Source organism: Polypterus senegalus, chromosome 7 (genome assembly GCF_016835505.1).
Source record: "Polypterus senegalus isolate Bchr_013 chromosome 7, ASM1683550v1, whole genome shotgun sequence".
NCBI lineage: Eukaryota > Metazoa > Chordata > Cladistia > Polypteriformes > Polypteridae > Polypterus > Polypterus senegalus.
In genome coordinates this window covers 104459768-104484766 of record NC_053160.1, presented here as the reverse complement: position 1 = coordinate 104484766, position 24999 = coordinate 104459768, and the positions used below count along the sequence as shown (strand labels likewise).

Genomic DNA, 24999 nt, shown 5'->3' with positions numbered 1-24999 from the left:
TATCAGCACTCCAGTTATATTAAAACTTCTTTTGGCAGCACTGCCTTGTCAGCGCTTACCGTACAAGGTCTCTGTCTCCCCAGTCACTGCTGTGCAGATGTGAACATGTTACATCAGAACATTTGTAAGTGTGGTGCGAGAAACAATCTCTGCCCCACTGCAGAGAAACATACAGTGATTCATTATTTGTGATCTGAGGGTGTGCCTGGTGCTGATATTTATCAAAGACTTTGTGTACAGTATGGAGAAAGTGTTTTGTCACGAAGAAGTGTCTATGAATGGATAGAGAAGTTCAAGGAAGGTCACACGAGTGTCAGCCATGAAGAAGGAGCCTGACGCCCTTCATCATCCACAACTGATGACAACATTGAGCGTGCGTGTAAAATTATTCTGTTGAATAGATGACTGGCAGTAGATGATGTGGCAAATCATTTGCAAAGCAGCCATAGTTCTGCCTATGCAATAGTTCACAACAGACTTAGGTTTCGAAAAGTTTGTGCGAGATGGGTACCAAAATAACTCATATAAGAGCACAAACAGAAGCGTCTGGATATCTGCAAACCAAATTTGGACCGATACTCTAAAGAAAGTGAAAGTTTCTTAAAAAGAACCATTATTGGTGATGAGACATGGGTACATCACTACAAGTCTGTCAAGGGCCAATATTGGAACATTATCATGAAAAAGGTTCAACAATTAACAGTGCTTGTTACAGTGAGATGCTCACTGAAGAACCAAAGCCTAAACTTCAGACAATACACAAAGGACTGTTATCCAAGGGCATTGTGTTCTTGCATGACAATGCACATCCGCACACTGCTGCCAACACTATTGACACTCTGCAAAAACTTCATTTGGAGATGTTACAGCATCCTCCCTATAGTTCTGATCTTGCCCAATCGGACTATCATAAGTTTGGTCCCCTGGAAGAAGCCCTACAAGGAGAAGACAGTGGTGCATTCATGGCTCGCAGCTAAGCCTAAAACATTTTTAATGAAAGAATATGAAAGCTTGTTGACAGATGGAAAAAATGATGTATTTGTCTTTTCAGAGTGTTGATTAAAATAAATTCTACAGTCTAAGTGCAGATAATTTTTGACTCACCCTCATATATACTGTAGATAGATAGATAGATAGATAGATAGATAGATAGATAGATAGATAGATAGATAGATAGATAGATAGATAGATAGATAGTGTGAACGCTGGCCCCAGCACAGACAGACGGACGACATATTTTGCACCACACACTGTTTATTATACACTATATACAAGTTTAGTGCACTCACGCAACCCCAGTGCCTTCAGCACCGAATCCCCCAAAAGTCCAGGGCCCACAGTCACTGTGCCTTCCCTCTGGCCGCCTCCTGTCCTTTGCTCCAGCTCCGTCTTCTGCCTCCCGACTTCCACCAAATGACTGGAGGGAGGCGGCCCCTTAAATAATGCCCCGGATGAGCCCCAGGTGTTTCCGGCCTCTTCTCCTTAGCTACGCCCCAGCGTGGCGGAAGTGTCGGCTGCTTTCCTGGCGGCTCTCCGGGCGCCACACAAAGTCTTCCCCCCGGCACTTCCTGGTGTGGCGGAAGTGCCGGGCTCCCGGGATAATTAGGCACCGGGGCGCCGCCTGGCGGTGACCACGGGTCCCTACAGGGCTGGGCTTCCAAGCCCTGTACCCGAGGCCCCCTGCCTAACCAGGACGGACGCCCCCACTCAGTCTGGAGGAGGCACACGCCCTCCTCCGGTCTTCCAAGGCGTCCCGGCAGGGCTCCATCCCCGGCCAAAGACCACACAGGGTAAACCGGCATCGGGGCGCCACCCGGCGGTGTCCACGGGTCCCTACAGGGCTGGGCTTCCAAGCCCTGCACCCGTGGTCCCCAATATAACCAGGGCGGACGCCCCCTCGCGGTCTGGAGGAGGCATAAGCCCTCCTCTCCTCCTCCTCCACAATAGATAGATAGATAGATAGATAGATAGATAGATAGATAGATAGATAGATAGATAGATAGATAGATAGATAATTCTGTTTGTCTTGTTAATGATTTCTGATTATGCTTATGGTTTTGACAACAGGATTTTTGTTTACTTAATTTTGACCCTTGCTTTTGTGTTCTGACTTTCTTTTTTTTGTCTGCTGGTTAGTGCATCTCTTTTCCTGTGAGACATTTTACTAAGCCTGTTAGTTACAGTATATGTGTGTGTACTGAGTGTATAAAACACTGTGATTAGAAAGGGAAGAAGAAAGGTTCTTTGAAAAAAAACATGTATATACTTGTTTTCAATGTGTACCGAATCAGTATTTATTTTTCATTCAAAACCTTAAAAAAACATATTTATTAATATCTTTATGGAACCTAATTAGACAGACATAGTTTCTAAAATGTAAACTGATTTGTTTTCCTATAAAAAAACAATGTTTATTTTATAATAACAATGTTACCAACTTTCTAAAGAAAGTCTGTTATCTAAAAAAAGTCTTCCCAGTTCCCTTTACTCATTCCTGACCTGTTTAGAGCTGTCAGTCTAACATACTTATTGTCAGAAAGTATGAGGAATCCAGGACTAACTAAAATGAAGACAGTGTAGATTCCCTACAGGCTTAAATAAGGCAGTTTAGGCCAACGGGATACTGATGTAACAATGCATACATATATAATAAATGCAATATATTGCATTCAGCGTCTGCTGTAGATAAGAGTGAAACACACCTCACAGAGTCAGAATTAGAATTTACTTTATTGGCCAGTGTCAGAAACTCCACACAGAGCCATAACAAGGTTTGGGGCAGCCACCCGTATAACTGGTGTCCTGGCTGCAAAGTTGTGAATATGATACACAGCACTGGTGTGCACAAAACCAAGTCCAAAACAGAACTGAGGGAATAGGGAAAAGGTGGAGGCTTTTAAAGGGAAAGACAGGAAGTGGGGTCAAAGCAGTCAGGCTCATAAGGGTCTTTAGTCATAGGCCCGAGCCGGCAAGGTCTTCTTCCATAGGCTTGGACCAGGAAATGACATCAAAAGGGCCAGGTGGAATCTCCCGTGAATGGTCTGCAGGAAAGGGAGAAAAAAAGTCAGTGCACTCTGCCACATCCCGGTCTGATTCAGAATTGCCCTTACTCCTTTAGCTGCCTCCCATGCGCACGTGTGTGACACCAGGTACTCTAATGTATAGTGCTAGCAGTTTGTCTTGGTAGTATTGATGCAACATACAAGGACAACATAAAATACAAAAAGTTAAATATACAGAGATAAAATAGGGAAAAATAGGAATAAAAGAAAAAATAAAGAAAAAGTCCAGGTAGTCCAGTATGCACGTATACATAGGCATTGAGTAGAAACTCAGACCTGGCCTAGCCAAGATAACTACATTAGGAAAAAACTCTGTTTAGATGACAAGTTGTTTTAGCTTTTAGTGCACAAAGGAAGTCTTTGGAATGGGTGAGTCAGATCAGCAATTATGTTTGTGGCATGTTTCCTTACCCTGGATTCACATAAGTCTGAAATGTTAATTTACAGCCTATGATGGACTCAGTGATAGCTGTGAAGAACTGGACTGGTATTGCTTGGGGGAGGAGTAAATTTCCTTAGCTCACACCAAAAAACAAACATTCTCTGATGAGCTTTCTTGATAAAATGAATTAATGTTTTCATCCCACTTAAGGTTTTACAACAATACGGAGCCCAGAAACTTAAATGGCTGAGCCATTTATAGCAAGTGATAGGTGAACAGGTGGCGGTTTCCTGTAATCCATAATCATTTTTTTTTATTATTTTGCCTGTACCACACTGTCAGATGTTCCTCCTCTCATCTGTAGATGGACTCATCATTGCTTGAAATGATTAGTGTGAAGTCATCTACAAAGAAGTAATTTGAAGCATTCTTGGTGTAAGTTAAAATAAGGTGCTCAAAGGTCTTCATCACTATAGACATTAAAGCTATTGGTCTGCAGTCATTCATATGTAGGAATATTTCCGACAAAATTAAATAAATAAATAAATGCGTAAATAAATAAAAGTACCGTGAAATGTGAGCATAAATAAATAAATGTGTCACGAAATATGTTTTTCGTTGCTTATTTATTTATTTCATTTTGTCCGTAACATTCCTGCAAACCGTCATGAAATACGACTTGAAATAAAACTGTTACTTTCACTCGTCAAAGTTGAGAGGGTGGGCTCTAACACGCCCTCTAGTTACTGATTGGTGAATCGATAGCACAAGAATTAATTAGAAAAATGCTTACTACTGCCGATGAAATGGGTTCTGCCGAAGATATTACGTATTTCAGAGAGAGAATTGAAGATTTATCGGAAGAAATTACAATGTTGCCGGCACTTTTAGACTCCGATATAGATTAAACTATTTTTGAAATTATCGAAGAACAGGTGGAACGGACTCTACTACACTCCAGTTCAGGGGCCTCATGTATAATGCCGTGCGTAGAACCCACACTATAATATGGTGTAAGCACAAAAGTCGAAATGCAGTAATCTGTGCGTACTCCAACTTTCACGTTCTTCTGCTACATAAATCCCGATCAGCGTGAAAAGTAATGCTCGTGTACGTGCTTTATGTAACGCCCCAACTCCTCCCAGAATTACTCCTCTTTGAATATGCAAATCAATATAAATCGCCCTTAACACTAGAATTACCAGAGCCTACAAAAAAACTCGTAATTACGTCCCACCTTAAATTGCTTCTTAAATCCCTTCACACCTCTCCGACAGCGTCCTTTGTCCTCTAAATGTGCTGATAAAGAGAAGCTAGGAGCAGCCGGCTATTCCATCCACCCATCAATTTAGAACGTGCACAAACTTCTCTCGGCTCATGTCTTGATTGAGTATCTGGGAGTGAAGTGGAGTTTTAGAGTGGAAATAACAGATCATTATTTGGAACACACACATTTCATGTCTGTTTTGTTTCTACAGTAATCTGTGTCAACAAATTGTTAAAACAGAAACGTTTTTTATATTCTAGTAGTAGATGACAAAATTTAGGCATAAACTATATAATGTATGAAGCCTGAAGTCCAAATAACAAAGAAACATTTTCACAAAAAGTTTTAAATATAACACAATTGCACGTTTATTCAAAAATATAACTACAGAAACAAAAAGCCGCCTTAACATGCGACATTGACAGCCATTTATTATAACTGTCTCCGTGGTGCAATAGAATCAGTTCTCGCCTTGGAATCAAAAGGTCGCGAGTTTGATCCTGCACCACTCCGTTTTGAGAAGTAAACTGCTCTTAGTCTTACTATTTTAGAATAAAAGCATACATTTGATTTCAGTCTGTAACAGCCGGTGCAATTTATGATCCTTGTAAAGGTTAGCTTTTTTTAAATTAACTTTTTATTTGCTCAGTCGCCTTCAGAATCAATCCATACAACCCCATCTGACACGGCTGTTTTCACTAAAGACACACTATAGCTCTGTAGTGTACCACGATGCATATTAACGCCCCCGCAACCACCCCCACCCAACCGGGTTCTGACACAGAAACGCTGGCGAAGCTGCCTTCTTCGTATCTCACCGTCACTTGATTTTCTTGATTTGAGTGTTCCTGCCAGTCCCTGCATGTTGCTGTATGCTGTTTCTTTTGTACTCCAGGACATGCAGAGGAAAGAATGGTAAAGAGCAGTAACCGGCTATATATGCAATAATCGGACACTCCCCATCTGCCCGTGTCGCTCAAACACAGGAACAAATATTGGTGTAAAAGTATAACAAAAGTGCACTTTTATTCAAGTGCACTTTTTCCATCGCCTTTTCCTGTAAGAAGCCATGTACACTTCTCTCTATGCTGTGGTTTCTATTACACACCTGAAAGAAAGAGACAATATATGTGAAAATATCATCGCACTAATGCAATATTATTTGAAAACGAACAGAGTCAGATCGGGTGTGAATTTATGCAGGAACTGGAAATTCTCTGATGCGGGACCTTCCCCCAGGGAAGAAAGTACAGTGTCAGGTGCTCATTCAGTGTAATAGGAACCATAGCACAGAGAGTTGTGTGCACTGCAACAAGTACACGTGTCGTAAATGTAGGAAGGACGGTCCTTGGGTGTTTGGGAACTGTTAATATTTGAATGTGATGATTTTATATACCACGAAATGAAAATCAGCACTTCTTAGCATTGCGCCATGCAAGCTGTCGTATCAATCGCCTACTGCAACTTGCTTTCTTTTTTCTATGGTTATACAGGTAGTCTGGAATAAAAGTGCACTTGTTTTGTTTGCGAAAATAAGTGTCTGCGTGCACTTTTCGTGGTATTACACGTGTATTTTTTGAGCATGCCCATTTGAGCATGCTGAAACACAGGAACATAAGTTGGTGTAAAAGTATAACAAAGCAACGGGCAGATGGGGAGTGTCTGATGATTGCATATAGCGCCGAAGTTACTGCTCTTTACCCAGTGTCCTCTTGGATCTTTGAAAGGGAGGGATTGTAAAATGATTTTATATATTGTAGAGATGGAGTCTAACTCCTTGAGATTGAGCAATATTTTTTCCAGCATGGATGAGGGTGCAAGATGAGGAAAATCTGGAAGGTTCTGTTTAACAAAGTTCCTGATTTGAAGATAGTGAAAGAAATATGTAGCTGGAATGTAATTGTTCATAGGATACAAAGACGTTGTCTATATAAAAATCTCTAAGCAAGTTAATTCCAAATTTTTTCCAGATATTAAAAACTGCATATGTTTGTGAAGGTTGAAAGAGGTGGTTCTCTTGCAGAGGTGCCACAGATAGAAGCTTCTCCGTCTTAAAATGCTTTCTACATTGGTTCCAGATTCTAAGTGAGTGGAGCACAATTGGGTTATTTGTATATTGCCGATAACGTGTGTTTATTGGAGCACAGAGCAAGGAATACAAAGAAGTACTGCAGGATTTTACTTCTATTGCGGTCCAAGCCTGTGTATGTTCTTCTATTTGTGTCCAGGTTCTTATCGCCTGTATATTTGCTGCCCAGTAATAAAACTGGAAGTTAGGTAGAGCCATGCCGCCTTTTGCCTTTTGTCTTTGTAGGTCGTTTTTTGATGCGTGGATGTTTTGAATTCCAAATAAATGAGGTTATTGTTGAATCTAATTGCCTAAAGAATGATTTATTAATGTATATTGGGATGTTTTGAAATAAAAAAAGGAGTTTAGGAAGAATATTCATCTTAACAGTGTTAATTCTTCCAGCTAGTGTGAGATGAAGGGTTGACCATCTATGCAAGTCTTGTTTAATTTTTTCCATGCAGACGGCAAATGTATGTAAATTTTGTTGATATAGAGCTTTATGTTTACTTGTGATGTTTACCCCGAGGTATTTAAACTGTTCTGCAATGATAAAAGGTAGGGTGTCTAATCTAATATTATATGCTTGAGAATTCACTGGAAAGAGTACACTTTTATTCAGATTAATTCTGAGACCAGAGATCTTTTGAAATTCTGTGAGTGCTGCTAAGACTGCAGGCACAGAATTTTCTGGGTCTGATATATACAGTACCATGTCATCTGCATATAATGAGATTTTCTGTTCCAGTCCTTCTCTGCTAATCCCCTTTATCTGATCAGTATTTCGACAATGTATTGCCAGTGGTTCAATGGCAATCGCAAACAGCAGCGGTGACAAGGGCATCCTTGTCTAGTGCCACGTTCTAGTTTAAAGTAGTCTGAGCAAATGTTGTTGATGCAAACTGAAGCTTCTGGGTTAGTATACAGTAATTTAATCCATGCACAAATGTTTGGGCCAAACCCAAACTTCTCCAATATAGTAAAAAGGTATTTCCATTCAATCATGTCAAATGCTTTTTCTGCATCCAATGATAATAATATTTCTGGGGTGTTTGATTTAGTTGGTGAGTATATTACATTAAACAGGCGTCAAAGATTTGAAGATGAGTGCCGGCCCCTAATAAATCCAGTTTGGTCTTGTGATATTACCGAGGGAGCACTTTCTCCATCCTTCTGGCTAAGATTTTAGAGAGTATTTTAACGTCGTTATTCAGAAGTGAAATTGGTCTGTATGATGCACATTGTAATAAGTCCTTATTTTGTTTTGGAAAGACAGTGATTAGTGCTTGGCGAAAGGTTTGTGGAAGAGATTGGTTATCTCTGGCTTCTGTAAATGTTGCTAATAGGAGGGGAGCTAGCTGAGTGGAGAATTTCTTGTAAAATTCTGCAGGGTAGCCATCAGGGCCTGCTGCTTTCCCGCCTTGGAGTGACTTTATAGCATCTAGTAATTCTGATAACGCCAGAGGTTTATCAAGTTCCTCCACACTAGAAGCATCTATTTGTGGTATCTGTAATGTATCCAGAAATGCATTAGATTGTGTATTGTCTTCCTTAAACTCAGTAGTACAGTGGAACCTCGGTTCACGAACGTCCCGGTTCACGTACAACTCGGTTCACGACCAAAAAGCTCGCCAAACTTTTGCCTCGGTTCACAACCACACACTCGGTATACGAACAAGCCAGTTTCCCTTGCCTGCCTGAGCTGAGCTGAGAGAGAGAGAGAGAGCAAGAGCGAGCGAGCACGTGCCTGCTGGGGAGGGGGAGGAGGAGATTGCTGCACGTGTTGGCTTGCACTTACTGGCTGCAGATAGGCAGGCAAACCACCCCCCCAGTTCCATGTGCCTGCTGGGGAGGTGAAGGAGGAGGAGGAGGAGGAGATTGCTGCACGTGTTTGCCTGCCTATTTGCAGGCTGTACGTGCTAGCGCACCATCCCCCCAGCACAGGCAGCCTGAGAGAGTAAGAAAGAGAGAGAGAAAGCTCTCTGTTCATTGTTCTCCTTCCATTGGCTTCTAAGCAAGTGAATAGTGGTGAGAAGAAAATTGAAATCGAAGTAAAGAAAGAAATTACAAGAGGTGGAAAAACTGTTTACCAGTTTACTCATTTACCAATCTGAGAACCCTCGTGCTTTCAAGCAGCACAATGTAAACAAAGCCAGACTGCCAGTAATGTGGGGTGCAAACACAAAGGATTGGGTCACAAGGAGTTTGTTTTTGGAATGGCTGCATGAGGCTTTCACTCCCACCAGCTAAACAGCTAAAAGCACCAGAAACCCAAGAAATCACAAGAGAGAAAACACCTGAAGGAAAACACTTCATGCCAGAACTTGACTCATGCAAGGTTAGTTTTCTTGGTGGTTTGTACTGTACTGTACAGTAGTTTTTGTATTACGGATTTTTCAAAAGTTAGTTTTTCAGATCATGCTGTGATTTGTTGCAGTGTTACTTTTCTCTTTTTTTCAAATGTTCGTTTTTTTCCCTGTGCTTAAAACTCATTAAAAAAATTGTTTACATGGAGGACTTCATCGTGTGATTTGTTGCAATGTTACTTTTTTGGTTGCTTGTGAGTTGGTTTTTAAATGCACTTCGGATTTGTCCGCTGTTCGTTTTTTTCTGCTGTGCTTAAAACTCATTTTAAAAACAGTGTTTACAGCGATCAGGCTTTAAGTTTAATAGCGTGATCTCCTGCAATTTCTTTTTTGGTTGCTTGCGAGTTGGTTTTTGCATGCACTTCGGATTTGTTTTAATGTTCGTTTTTTTCTGCCTTACTTAAAACTCATTTAAAAAAAATGCTGCGCGAGCACGTGCTACAGAGAGATTAGAGAGCGCGAGCGAACAAGCGGAAAGAGGGGGAGAGGGCAGCGGACAGGGAAGGGATGGGGAGGAAGTTAGGGTGTGTGTGTGTGCGCGCTACAGAGAGAGCGCGTGAGCCAGCCTGTAATCTGTGTCAACACATTGTTAAAACAGAAACGTTTTTTATATTCTAGTAGTAGATGACAAAATGTAGGCATAAACTATATAATGTATGAAGCCTGAAGTCCAAATAACAAAGAAACATTTTCACAAAAAGTTTTAAATATAACACAATTGCACGTTTATTCAAAAATATAACTACAGAAACAAAAAGCCGCCTTAACATGCGACATTGACAGCCATTTATTATAACTGTCTCCGTGGTGCAATAGAATCAGTTCTCACCTTGGAAACAAAAGGTCGCGAGTTTGATCCTGCACCACTCCGTTTTGAGAAGTAAACTGCTCTTAGTCTTACTATTTTAGAATAAAAGCATACATTTGATTTCAGTCTGTAACAGCCGGTGCAATTTATGATTCTTGTAAAGGTTAGCTTTTTTTTTTTTTAAATTAACTTTTTATTTGCTCAGTCGCCTTCAGAATCAATCCATACAACCCCATCTGACACGGCTGTTTTCACTAAAGACACACTATAGCTCTGTAGTGTACCACGATGCATATTAACGCTAATACCACCCCCACCCAACCGGGTTCTGACACAGAAACGCTGGCGAAGCTGCCTTCTTCGTATCTCACCGTCACTTGATTTTCTTGATTTGAGTGTTCCTGCCAGTCCCTGCATGTTGCTGTATGCTGTTTCTTTTGTACTCCAGGACATGCAGAGGAAAGAATGGTAAAGAGCAGTAACTTCGGCGCTATATGCAATAATCGGACACTCCCCATCTGCCCGTGTCGCTCAAACACAGGAACAAATATTGGTGTAAAAGTACAACAAAAGTGCACTTTTATTCAAGTGCACTTTTTCCATCGCCTTTTCCTGTAAGAAGCCATGTACACTTCTCTCTATGCTGTGGTTTCTATTACACACCTAAAAGAAAGAGACAATATATGTGAAAATATCATCGCACTAATGCAATATTATTTGAAAACGAACAGCGTCAGATCGGGTGTGAATTTATGCAGGAACTGGAAATTCTCTGATGCGGGACCTTCCCCCAGGGAAGAAAGTACAGTGTCAGGTGCTCATTCAGTGTAATAGGAACCATAGCACAGAGAGTTGTGTGCACTGCAACAAGTACACGTGTCGTAAATGTAGGAAGGACGGTCCTTGGGTGTGTGGGAACTGTTAATATTTGAATGTGATGATTTTATATACCACGAAATGAAAATCAGCACTTCTTAGCATTGCGCCATGCAAGCTGTCGTATCAATCGCCTACTGTAACTTGCTTTCTTTTTTCTATGGTTATACAGGTAGTACAGGGTTTTCTGCTGTGCTTAAAACTCATTTTAAAAACAGTGTTTACAGCGATCAGGCTTTAAGTTTAATAGCGTGATCTCCTGCAATCTTTCTTTTTTGGTTGCTTGCGAGTTGGTTTTTGCATGCACTTCGGATTTGTTTTAATGTTCATTTTTTTCTGCCTTACTTAAAACTCATTTTAAAAAAAATGCTGCGCGAGCACGTGCTACAGAGAGATTAGAGAGCGCGAGCGAACAAGCGGAAAGAGGGGGAGAGGGCAGCTGACAGGGAAGGGATGGGGGAGGAAGTTAGGGTGTGTGTGTGTGCGCGCTACAGAGAGAGCGCGTGAGCCAGCCTGCTCCTGTAGCGGAGGGAGGGAGGGGCTTTGGTGGTGTGTGTGCTACAGAGAGAGGGATAGAGCGCGAGCGAGCCAGCTCGTGTAGCTGAGAAGGGAGCCTGGGTGTTTTGTGTCAGTGTTATTCAATGTTTTCACATTAGTTTACTATTACACTGTGCATTCTATGGTGTAATTAACTATATTTGTGCTTAATCTTTACATATATTTACATACAGTTTGTACGATCTGGAACGGATTAATTGTATTTACATACAATCCTATGGGGGGGAACTGCTTCGGTTTACGACCAACTCGGTTTACGACCAAAGTTCTGGAACGAATTATGGTCGTGAACCAAGGTTCCACTGTATATAGGGATTTATAGTAGTCTCTGAAAGTGTGCATTATATTTTTGTGTTCGACGATTTTATCTCCGTTCGTGCTAGTGATTACCGAGATTGCGTTGCGCACTTCTTGCTTGTGAATTTGTTGAGCTAAAAGCTTATTAGCTTTCTCTCCATGTTCATAATAATGATGTCTGGATTTGTAGATTAGTTGTTCAGTTTCTTTAGTTGTCAAGAGGTTTAATAATGTAAAGCCTGCCTTCTCCATTTAATTCTTATATAGTATGAAGAAATTGTACCAATTCATCTATACTAATAAAAGGCAAAGCCCTCACTCACTCACTCACTGACTCACTCACTCACTCACTGACTTATCACTAATTCTCCAACTTCCCGTGTAGGTAGAAGGCTGAAATTTGGCAGGCTCATTCCTTACAGCTTACTTACAAAAGTTGGGCAGGCTTCATTTCGAAATTCTACGCCTAATGGTCATAACTGGAAGGTATTTTTCTCCATTAACTGTAATGGAGTTGAGCTGGAATGACGTGGGGGAGTTTCGTGTGACATCATCACGCCCCCACGTAATCACGTGAACTGATTGTCAACGCAGTGCGTAGAAAATCAGGAAGACCTCCAAAAGCGCTTAAGAAAACATGCATTATATAATTGAGAAGGCAGCGAAAAACAATAAGAAGCGAGCGAGTGACATATACTACCATATTCATAAGTGTTGCTGCCTCGGAAAGAAAGAAAGGTGTAAACCTAAACTTTAAATTAAGTTCATAGACAGGCTACCGCTGGCGTTTCACATGCCCACAGGTAATGCGGGATACAAGTTTAATGAGAGGACGCAGGATATAAACGAGAGTTTTGATCACTTTGTAACTAAGTTAAAATTGTAGGTGAAGGGGTGTGCTTATGCAAATTCCGAGACTGTGTTTGTGGGGATTGACAGTTAAGGCGGGTGGGGGAGTCATGTCATCATCTCCCCTCCCATTCATCTAATTTCGGTCTGAGCTGAGCTCCGCGGATAATGCCTTCTTTCGAAGCAACTTAGTCAGACTGCCACCAAATACTCACAGAAAAATCCACAAGTTAATACACACGCTATCTCTCGAGTTTCTCTACACTGAATCCTCCAGGCACTACTTACAAAAGGTCACATTGACAATCGTGTTACGTTATTTTTAAAATCTTTCCTTTTCTTAGCACAAGCACAGCTGAGAAGCTTCGATGCATGTGCTCCATAACGCGTTAAAAAATAATGCATTTAATCACACTTTGCATTACAAGCAAAGGGGAGCTTTTGTCAATGCATGATTTCCTGGTATACGGATTACATTGATCAGCGCATCCCGATTCATTTTACCCTCGCACCACCTTAGTTTGAGAAGAAGTCTGAAAAAATATGAGGTTAACACAGAAAAACATCACCAATTCAAGCTTTATGAATAATCGATTCGTCATCAATAATTGTTTTGGTAAAGCCATCCTCCTTCCATTTTATAATTTTTCCGCCAATAGCCATGATTAAATGAACGGTAAATAAAGTAAGAGACTTCTTTAGGCAGGCATATATATGACAGCAACACTCATGACAATGTCAATCATGTTACGTTATTATTAAAATGTTTCCTTTTCTTTTTCATTACTTCTTTAACACACTACTTCTCCGCTGCGAGGCGCGGGGATTTTGCTATATATATAATATATGAATGACCTCCAAAGAGCGCTGAGACTTTTGATATCATGAACGTGTCTGCAAAAACTGTGGTCTCCTGCCCAGCAAAAGTCGAGCAGCCAGTGCGCGCGCATAGCTGTGCCAGGCATTTGAGACGCTGACTGCGCTTCTGCTTTAAGTCAAAGTGAGCACTTTTAATTTTTTTCATCCTCCCCCTGCGCTATAGCCCAGACAAGTGCAAACACGGGACCCCTTTTCTACACCACGGAAAAATAATATTAAGGCGATTCATCTCTATACTATATAAAAGAAAAAGGCAACTTTCCTTTCTTTACACCTTTTATCCCAAACCAAAGCCTTTCTCTCTCAACAGTGCAGAGGACACAAAACTAATTTTCTTTAAATGCCGGTAAGGCACATTACCAGAGGCACAAATTTGAACGTTCACATAGAAAATGTAATTTCTATACCACAGCTGTCGTGTAGCGCCTTTCAAAAGGGATCTACTACAGAGAGATGATCCATATATATTTTAGCTGCTGTTAGTTACTTACCTGTTGTGTTACACAGTCTTTAAAATGTAGTTTACCCGCAACCACTCCAGTAGGGCTCAATGTACCTGTACTTCTTAAAACGTTAATGTTTTACTGTTTAATAACTTATAGACTATATTTTAATTATTTTTCCCTTGCACTCAGTGACCAAAGCTATACACACACATATAGACACATACAAACATACACACAAGTATATATATATATATACACACACACACACACACACATACATACACACATATATATAATTTGTGTGTGTGCATGTATGTATGTGTGTGTATATATGATGTAGATAGGTATTTATATATATATATATGTGTATATGTAGATATGTATATAGATATGTAGATATGAAGATATGTATGTGTATATATGTATATATATATATATATGTATGTATGTATGTGTGTGTGTGTGTGTGTGTGTGTGTATATGACAGCAGCAATCCAATACAATATATATATATATATCACAGTGACACTCATAACAGTGACAAAACAATTACATTGACAATCATGTTACGTTATTTTCAAAATGTTTCCTTTTCTTTCTCTTTCCTTCTTTAACACACTACTTCTCCGCTGCCAAGCGCGGGTATATATATATATATATAGATAGATAGAGATATATATATATATAGATAGATATGAGAACAACATATATATATATAAAGATAGATATCAATTACATTAACAATCATGTTACGTTATTTTTAAAATTTTTCCTTTTCTTTTTCATACCTTCTTCAACACACTACTTCTCCGCTGCGAAGCGCGGGTATTCTGCTAGTCTGATATAAAACCATAAGTTACTTGTCATTTGTTGCCTTGTTTGGAGAAAAACTTTGCAGTTAAGTTAAACTATTCTTTCAGAACACATATTGCTTATTACAGCTCTGAGTCCTGTTAAACTTAACCAACTATATTTGATTAATCACCATCAATGTCCTTATGCAAAAATGCATGTCTGTACCCTATTAATTTACAAATGTACTGCTATATACTGTATGTAGGAAAACCCTTAATTCTACATGACAGTACCTATACCAATGACTCCTTTCAATACTGGAAGCAGTTTCACTTGCATCCTTTGCTGCTGCTCCAACAGCAAACTTTGTTTGTTTTTCAGATTAATTTGTCTGGTTCTAAAAAAATAAATAAAAAACAAAGGCAATACCGTGTTAACAAGGCTTTTGACTCTTTATAGATTGAATTTCATCATAGCTGCATTTCACTAATTTTTAGCTTGACACAAATTCAGAAAGCATATATTTTGCTACATTTATATACATTGTATATATCTAGTGTCAAAGCCAATCAAATATTTATATAAAACTGATTTTTTTATCACTTGAAATTTCTTGTCACCTCTGTCTTAAAATTAAATGCCTGGAGCATAGACAAATTAAGGCAATATGTTAAACTGAATTATGTAAAATTTTCTAATTCATTTATGAACTGTGATAGAAGAAACACACTGTCTTAAATACCACACTACATTTAAAATAATAATAATAATTTACCTGTGAATTCACATGGCTGGTCTTAATGGCTATAGTGTTTGTTAAACTCTGAAACCACAACTTGGAAAAGAGTGAGAGAAAAAAAAACACACACTCATACATTTATTGTTTGGATCATAACTAAAGTAAAAAAGATGCACATAGGTTAAATGATTTTACAGACATTGCTCATGTAAATAGTAGTAAGCAACTGACAGCTTTAAAAACATATATAAATAAGGAGACATAGTAAGGTTATTTCAGCAATCAATCTCCATCACATATCTTTTAAAAATATGACTGAGTTAACCATTAAATACTAGTGTGTCATTCAATTAATCTTCTTTTGGAGTACAATGGTGAAACATGCAGTGGCAACTGTTTTCCTCTCTCCTTTTACAATACACCACTACAGGTAGTCATTATTCCAATTTTAATCTAAAATGTGCATTACAACACAGTGACAATAAATGACAATATTGAAATAAAATTGATCATGCTTTTCAGATACTGCCATGTTATTAAGAGCTCCAAATACATTATTATAATTATAAATCATGTGTTAATACCTTGTTTCTAAATGTTTAGAACTTATAATTATACAGTTTGTACATAAATGTGAGAAAATAAATGTGTGCGACCTAGGGGAACATCATTCACTTGATGCTTATGAGAAAAACTCACCTTGCTGTATCTGCAACAAGTTTTACAGAAACATGACAGAATAAAAAAAAAAAAAACGGAACTGCATATACATTTTACTAAAATTATATTGCTTAAATAACAATTATTACAGAACTCTTAACGATTATGTTTTTTGTGTAAGATGAAAAATATCAGTATTAAACCACTACAAATTAGGTCCTGATTTTGACATTTTCTTCAAACTACACACAAACATATTAGATAGATAGATAGATAGATAGATAGATAGATAGATAGATAGATAGATAGATAGATACAGTAGATACTTTATTAATCCCAAGGGGAAATTCACATACTCCAGCAGCAGCGTACTTATAAAAAACAATATTAAATTAAAGAGTGATAAAAATGCAAGTATAACAGACAATAAATTTGTTTAATGTTAATGTTTACCCCCCCAGGTGGAATTGAAGAGTCACATTGTGTGGGGGAGGCACGATCTCCTCAGTCTGTCAGTGGAGCAGGACAATGACAGCAGTCTGTCACTGAAGCTGCTCCTCTGTCTGGAGATGAAACTGTTCAGTGGACACAGTGGATTCTTCATGATTGACAGGAACCTGTTCAGCGCCCGTTGCTCTGCCACAGATGTCAAATTGTCCAGCTCCGTGCCTACAATAGAGCCTGCCTTCCTCACCAGTTTGTCCAGGCGTGAGGCGTCCCTCTTGTTTATGCTGCCTCCCCAGCACACCACCGCGTAGAAGAGGACACTCGCCACAACCGTCTGATAGAACATCTGCAGCATCTTATTGCAGATGTTGAAAGATGCCAGGCTTCTAACGAAGTATAGTTTGCTCTGTCCTCTCTTGCACAGAGCATCAGTATTGGCAGTCCAGTCTAATTTATCATCCAGCTGCACTCCCAGGTGTTTATAAGTCTGCACCCTCTGCACACAGTCACCTCTGATGATCGCGGGGTCCATGAGGGGCCTGGGCCTCATAAAATCCACGACCAGCTCCTTGGTTTTGCTGGTGTTCAGGTGTAGGTGTTTTGAGTCGCACCATTTAACAAAGTCCTTGATTAGGTTCCTATACTCCTCCTCCTGTCCACTCCTGATGCAGCCCACAATAGCAGTGTCGTCATCGAACTTTTCTACGTGGCAGGACTCCGAGTTGTATTGGAGGTCAGATGTATATAGGCTGAACAGGACCGGAGAAATTACAGTCCCCTACAGAGCTCCTGTGTTGCTGACCACAATGTCAGACCTGCAGTTCCAGAGACGCACATACTGAAGTCTGTCTATAAGGCAGTCCACAATCCATGCAACCAGGTATGAATCAACTCCCATCTCTGTCAGCTTGTCCCTAAGGAGCAGATGTTGGATGGTGTTGAAGGCGCTAGAGAAGTCCAGAAACATAATTCTTACGGCACCACTGCCTCTGTCCAAGTGGGAGAGGGATCAGTGTAATATATAGATGATGGCATCCTCCGCTCCCACCTTCTCCTGGTATGCGAACTGCAGAGGGTCGAGGGCGTGACGGACGTGTGGTCTTAGGTGGTGAAGCAGCAGCCGCTCCATAGTCTTCATCACATGTGACATCAGAGTGACAGGCCGGAAGTCATTCAGCTCACTAGGATGTGATACCTTTGGGACTGGGGTGATGCAAGACTTTCCAAAGCCTCAGGCTCAGGTTGAAGAGGCACTGTAGAGGACTACCCAGCTCCAATGCACAGGCCTTCAGCAGTCGTGGCGATACTCCATCTGGACCCACTGCTTTGCTGGCATGAGGTCTCCTCAGCTCTCTGCTTACCTGTGCTGCTGTAATTGTGGGTTGGGGGAAACTCTCTCTTATGCTGGTATCAGCAGAAGGATGGGTAGAGGGTGCAGTACTCTGAGGTAAGAGTGAGTTAGGGTGGTCAAAACTGTTCAAGAAATTGTTCATCTGGTTTGTTCTCTCCATATGTCTCGCGATGGTGGCACCCCGCTTCGAGCTGTAGCCTGTGATGATTTTTATCCCATCCCATCCCACACTTCCTTCATGCTGTTACAGTGGAACCTCGGTTCACGAAAACTTGGAACACATAAAAATTGGTTTATGACCAAAAAGTTCACCAAACTTTTGCATCTGTTCATGACCACAGACTCGGTACATGAACAAGCCAGTATCCCTTTCTGTTTGTGCACGCCGATGATTTCCACACGTGTTCAGTCTCTCCCTGTGCAGGAGAGAAAAAGAGACACACACACACGCGAGAGAGAGACACATCCACGTGTGAGAGAGAGACACACTCACATACACATGAGAGAGACAGACGGCTGGACGCATAAGGCTCGTTTTAAGAGACAGAGCCGAGCATTGTTTTAACCTTGTATTTAATAAAGACTATTTTCTATTGGATTTTAAATTTCACTTCTGTTTACAGCGATCGGTTCGTAGCATGCATTGTTGCAATGTTACTTTTCTTGGTGGTTTATTAAATTAAGGATTTTGCAAATGTTCATTTTTTTCCTTTGCTTAAAACTCATTTAAAAAAGTGTTTTTAGCTTTGTAGTGCTACAGCACGAACTCTTGCAGTGGTAGTTTTCTCTGTTGTTCAAGGTTTTCTCAGTGTTATTCAATGTTTTTACATTTAGTTTACTATTAGGCTGTGCATTCTATGGTATAATTAACTATATTTGTGCTTAAAAATCCTTACAAAAAATATATTTCCATACAGTTTGTTCGGTCTGGAACGGATTAATTGTATTTACATACAATCCTATGGGGGAAATTACTTCGGTTCACGACCAAATCGGTTTACGACCAGAGTTTTGGAACGAATTATGGTCGTGAACCGAGGTTCCACTGTATTCTGCAACTTCTGCTCCAACTTTCTCCTGTACTGCTCCTTCGCCGCCCTGAGCTGGGCTCGGAGTTCCTTCTGCATGCGCTTGAGCTCATGCTGATTGCCGCCTTTACAATCCCTTTTCTTCTGGTTCAAAAGGCATATTATATCCAAAACTTACCTGCATAAACCCTTCTGCATGCTTTTTCGTATTTTTAGACCATTTACATCTCTATTTTTGTTTTTGGTCTCTGAATGAAAGAAATTCAAATAGAGTGCTAGACCTTTCTTCACCTTAAGAAAGGAACGACATGGAATAAAGTTTCATGACCTCTTTATTATAAAATAAACGTAGGACATTAACTAGGCACCTAAGCTGCATTTAGCCGCTGTCTCATCTTTTCTTCTGGAATCACAATGGTCCATATTTTCTTATGACAAAATCCCCAAAGATCTGCCACACTCTGGTAGATCTGCAGGAAACAGGAAGCCAATGTGACAGGAAGCAGGAAGTGAAAAGGGAGACCTACAAAAAAGATTGCTCAGTAACTTTGACTCCATTGTCTTATATGACATATTAAGGTAAAAATAACAGCTGCAGTAATTTGCTCAATGATTACTAGAGGAGTTACAGATACAACAGTGTCAGTCTGTCTGTGTAAAATGGAATTTCAAGAATCAGAAGTTAGATCCGTTGCTTGTCATTCAACTAATCTTCCTGTGTTTCAAATATCAGTGTGGCAGCAGCCAAAGTACATGATAAGGCTGAAGTTGCCAAAGCTAGAGCTGCCTTTTCAAAGAAGGAGATTGAAATTAGAATAGAAAAGCCTCATCTAGAAGCCACACTCGCTCTGGAGAAAGAGAGAGAGACAGAGACTGCGCTGGCTGAAGCAGCTGTAATGCAGCTGTAATGGAGGCTGCAGTTGCAAACCTAGAGGCTGCAGAAATTGAACTTGGATTCCAGTTCCTGCCAATACAGAGCCCACAGACAGCGTACTGAACAGTACGTAAATGAGCATAGCGGCAGGCATTCATTCAGGGAAGGATATATAAACAATGGCCCCATGTGTGTCCTCAACCTGGTAGCAGATGAAAATATAGCCTGAGAAGAAGCAGGCTATCGGGCATCATGTCATCCTGCAGATACTACTGTACACAATAATGAGTCTCCAATAAGGCAAAGGAGCCATCCTACCCTTTTAAGGAATCAGCCAAGCAGTGCCCATAGCCCGCCTATGCTAATTCATTGCCCCAGTCGTTATAACCACCACATGGGTGAAACTGCGGGACAATCCCATGACCATACCTCATCAGATTTAACAAGGTATCTGTCACAAAGCCAACTGATATCATCAGGATTAAATAAGTTTGACGACCAGCCTGAGAATTATTTGGCCTGGAAATTCATATTCCTTAATGCCTTAGAGACATTGGGCCTTACAGCATTAGAATAGAATGATTTATTGATTAAATGGCTTCGGACTGAATCTGCAGAACATGTGCGTTGCATCAAATCAGCAAATATGCGAAAACTTGTCTATTGGGCTGCAGTGCATTTGGGAGAGATTGGAGGAGATTTATGGGTCGCCAAAAGCCATAGAAAGTGCTCTGCTTGCAAAACTGGACAATTTTCCTAAAATACTACCAAAAGAGCACCAAAAGCTTAGAGAACTGAGTGATTTGCTATCTAAGGTTAAGACTGCAAAACGAGATGGCTATTTACAAGGGCTTTCCTAATTGGATACTGCTTGAAGTGTTAACCCAATAGTAGAAATAATCCCATATGTGCTTTAGGAGAAGTGGAGGATGCAGGGCTCCCACTATAAGCAAGAACTCAGGGTCGTCTTTCCCCCATTTCCCTTCTTTTCGTGGTTTATACACGGTGAAGCTAAGGCATGTAATGACCCCAACTTTACTCTCCCATGAGAGATTCGGCAAGAGTCACAGCAATGCCCATAAGCCAGGGTGTGTCCACAAAACAGATACTACTCCCTCTTCCAATCCCCCAGCCAAAGATGACCCAGATAGACAATGTCCAGTTCATCACAAACCTCATCCCCTGAGAAAGTGCAGAGGCTTCAGAGAGATGCCCCTTGATGAATGGAAAATAATATTAAAAACACATAACATCTATTCCACATGCTGCACATCAACCAAACATGTTGCCCGATGTTTTGAGTCAAGTCAGTGGCGTAGCATAGTGGGGGCGGCCCGCCCCGGGCAGCTCTTTTAGGGGGCGGCAAAATTTCACAATAAATAATAATAATATCTTGTAAAAATTTGAACCATTTCATTTCAGATTTTTGTCGCTCCTATGATTCGGACCAATTGAAATGAGCACGGAATTTTTCATTACCTATTCTGTGACGAAACTGGGGAATCCCCTTTCTTTAAATGAATGTATAATAATGACATCTTGCTCATTGTAGCGACTGGCAACACCGTCTGTACTGACTTGTAGGGATTCCCCATATTTTATTTTGTGCTTGGATTGTTTATGACTAATATTCAGCGAGAATGATTTCTATCATATTAAGAATAGTGTTCAATATTGTATAATAACACCTGCAAATTAGATTACAGTACGTATAAGTCCCTTCAGGGAAGTCTGTGAGTGCTCAGCATTCCAAACTGTGATTTTAGTGCTCATAAGTACGTGTAGTGATTGTTAAATTATTGAACTTTGTTGAAAAATTGTATAGTTTGTGTACGTATACATTCGACTATGTGAGTATTAAATATTTTATTTACGTTTTTTATTTATGTAATTGTATGTTTGACTATCTGCTAAGTTGTTCTAGCTTTAATTTATTAAAATAAAAAAATCAGAACAAGTACATTTCAGTAAAGTAGTTTATATTTTTTTAATTTATTAGTAATTATTTTGAAATGTTCTATGATACTTTCGTTTACGAATCCAACTGGTACTTTTATTATTTATTATAAGTGTCAATAATTATATATTTTTTTGTTTTAGCATCAAAAATGAAAAGAGTAAAAGAAAATGGGGTATCTTACCGTAATAAATGAAGAACTAAGTTGGAAAATATTAGAAAAAATAAAGGGGCTTTACTTAAATACGTGAAAAGTCCTGTTCCTGAGATGTCAGATTCCACGTTGGGCTTAAATTCATCAAAGACAACTGGGCCTTCAAACCCAGAACAAGCTAAAAAAAATACAAGAACTTGACACTGTTGCTCTGGTACCTGTTAGAAATGTTGACAGTGTTCCTGAAGATCAAATTTCAACAACATCTACTTAATTAGAGTCTGCATCTGTATGTCTAGACATGGACCTCGATAGCTTAGAAACAGAGACTGATACAGCATCGGCATTGTCTGCTATTCAATACTGAAACTTGAACGATATCGGAAAATGGCCTGAACACATAGATGAAAATATGCGATTGCATCTCATTCAGCAAGGCCAGGAAGTTGTTCAGCATATCAATACATAGCATCAACAGTAACATGTTCAGATTCGTGTTCTTTAACATCAAAAGGAGAGACAAGACGGCTTACCCAGGAATGGTTTTACCGCACATTAACTAATGGCAAAAAAGTTTTACGTACTTGGATGGCTTATTCTCCTTCCTAAGCATCATTATTTTGCTTTTGCTGCCGTTTATTTGAGAACGTAAACACACCGAATGGATCAAAGTTTTGCTCATGTGATGGATTTAATACTTGGTGGAAATTAAATCCTAAGGTTTCAAGTCACGAATCAAGTGCACTACACAACCAAAATTATTGCAAATGGAAGGAGTTGGAGACCAGACTTAAAAAAGGACAGACTATTGACAAGATAGAGCAAAATTTAGTGGCAGAGGAAACAAAAAAATGGCAAGAAATTCTTATCGGGATGTTTGATATTATATAATTCCTTGCCAAACAAAATTTGGCTTTACGTGGCCATACAGAAAATGACACCAGTACTAATAGAGGAAACTTTTTAGAATTAGTGCATTTAATTGCAAAGTACGATCCTGTACTTCATGAACATCTTGTAAGATCTAAAATGTATCAGTGTGGCAAAATTTTAATCACGTATATGTCACCAGAAATCCAAAACGAATTAATTGCAATTTTGGGAAATAAAGTTCGCCAACATATCATCAGACAAATAAAAAAGGCCAAGTATTATTCGATTATATTCGACAGCACTCCAGACATTTCTCATAAAGACCAAACAAGCCAGGTATTAAGATACGTAGTGATTGAAAATCAGGAAGTACAGGTAGTGGAATCTTTTATAGATTTCATTGAAACAAAAGATAAAACTGCTGAAGGAATTTCAAAGATGATTTTGAGCAAGCTTGAAGCTGATGGCCTCGATATAAGCAACTGTAGAGGCCAAGCATATGATAATGCTGCTGTTATGGCTGGAAGGCATTCAGGAGTTTAGCAAAGAATTAAAGAAATAAATCCCAAAGTTGAATTCATACCTTGCTCGAATCATTCGTTAAACCTGGTTTGTTTACACGCTGCCTCAGTTGGGGCGAGTTCAGTAACTTTTTTCAGCACATTAGAACGTTGCTATTCATTTTTTTCCATGTCCACACATCGTTGGGAAGTTCTGATAGTAGCTACAGGCAAAAGTTTAAAAAGGGTTCAAGATATGCAGTGGAGTGCAAGAGGCGATGCCGTAAAAATGACATTGCATCATTACAAAGACATTCTCGTCGCTTTGGAAAAACTGACAGAGATAGGTGAAAGCTTAAACACAAGAACAGATGCAGGAACTTTGCTAGTTACGATGCAGTCATTTTCCTTTCTTTGTTTCTTGGGCCTCTGGCAACCGGTGCTACATGAAGTGGATGATGCACAAAAACATTTACAAACAAAGGGACTTGACATAAGACTATGCGCTCAGAAAGTAAATGCTTTGCAGATGGTACTGATAGAGAAACGAGAGGAATGGGCAGATGGTGCTGTAAGTTATGCAAAAAATATGTGTGAAGAACTTGGCATTTCCATGGAACCTCAGAGGCGCATAACGAGAAGGCACATTTTTGATGACAGAACCAGAGATGCCAACTTGTCTTGTGAAAATGAGTTGAGACGGAAGCTGTTTTCTTCGTTAGATAGAATAATTGTAGAAATTCGTGAGCGTTTTCAGCAGCTACAGAATTTGGCGGAAAAGTTTGCTTATCTAACGCCGGCTATATTACTAGATTCGGATGATACTAAATGTAGTCTAGACTACGCATCTGCCGAAATTGACTAGCAGGACTTCAAGCTGCAACGACTTCGACTGCGGACTTATATTACTGCCACAGGCAATGAAAATAAATTAATTAATGTGGACCCACTTGAATTATTAAAATTTATTGTGAAATCCAAGCTGGAAGATACTCTGTCCAATATTATAATAATGCTCTGAATATTCCTCACAATTGCCATAAGCAATGCCAGCTGTGAGAGGAGTTTTTCAAAATTGAAATTGATCAAAAATTATTTCAGATCAACAATGAGTACTTTAAGGCTAACCAATCTGCCTATCTTGTCTATTGAGCAAGAGGTATGTGATGCTATAGACATTGATAGTTCAATAAGAGACTTTGCTCTTAAAAAAAGTAGAAGAGTAAAGTTGTAGTTAAAGACAGAAGTTTCGTTTTTAATTCTAACAATTATATTATTTTTCAATAAAAATATAAATAGTAACAGTATCGTTCTAGTTCTATTTGAAGTCGATTTGTGTTTTATATTCAATTCGCTAATAACTTCATCTTGTCGATCGTCAAGGTATAATCATAAGTGTTATATACCTGTTATATCAATGTAAGTGGCATACGTGTAAGGATTTTTGTAATAAATGTGATTATTATATTGTAAAACATATATACATGACTTTTTTATCTGTAAACTGTACAATACACAATAATGATGATTGTTCTTGCTGAAAAATTCTTTAGAATTACTGTATATTTTAGACTTTTAAATTGAAATACCTAATTAAGGGGGTAGCGAAATTTTCCTCCGCCCTGGGCGGCTGACACCCACACTACACCATTCAGCTGCCTTCCATCCAGGTCCATCTCCTTGGCTTTACAAGTCCCCTTCTCCCCTCACACAACATGGCGGGTAGAAGAAAGAGGCAGCAGACAAAGTTATTACGTCCAAAT

The 24999-nt window shown here is 39.6% G+C and overlaps 1 pseudogene; it reads left to right on the top strand.

The window, feature by feature from the left end:
- Positions 1–629: 629 nt before the first annotated feature.
- On the top strand, positions 630–23279 carry LOC120532044 (annotated as a pseudogene).
- The last annotated feature ends 1720 nt before the right edge of the window (positions 23280–24999 follow it).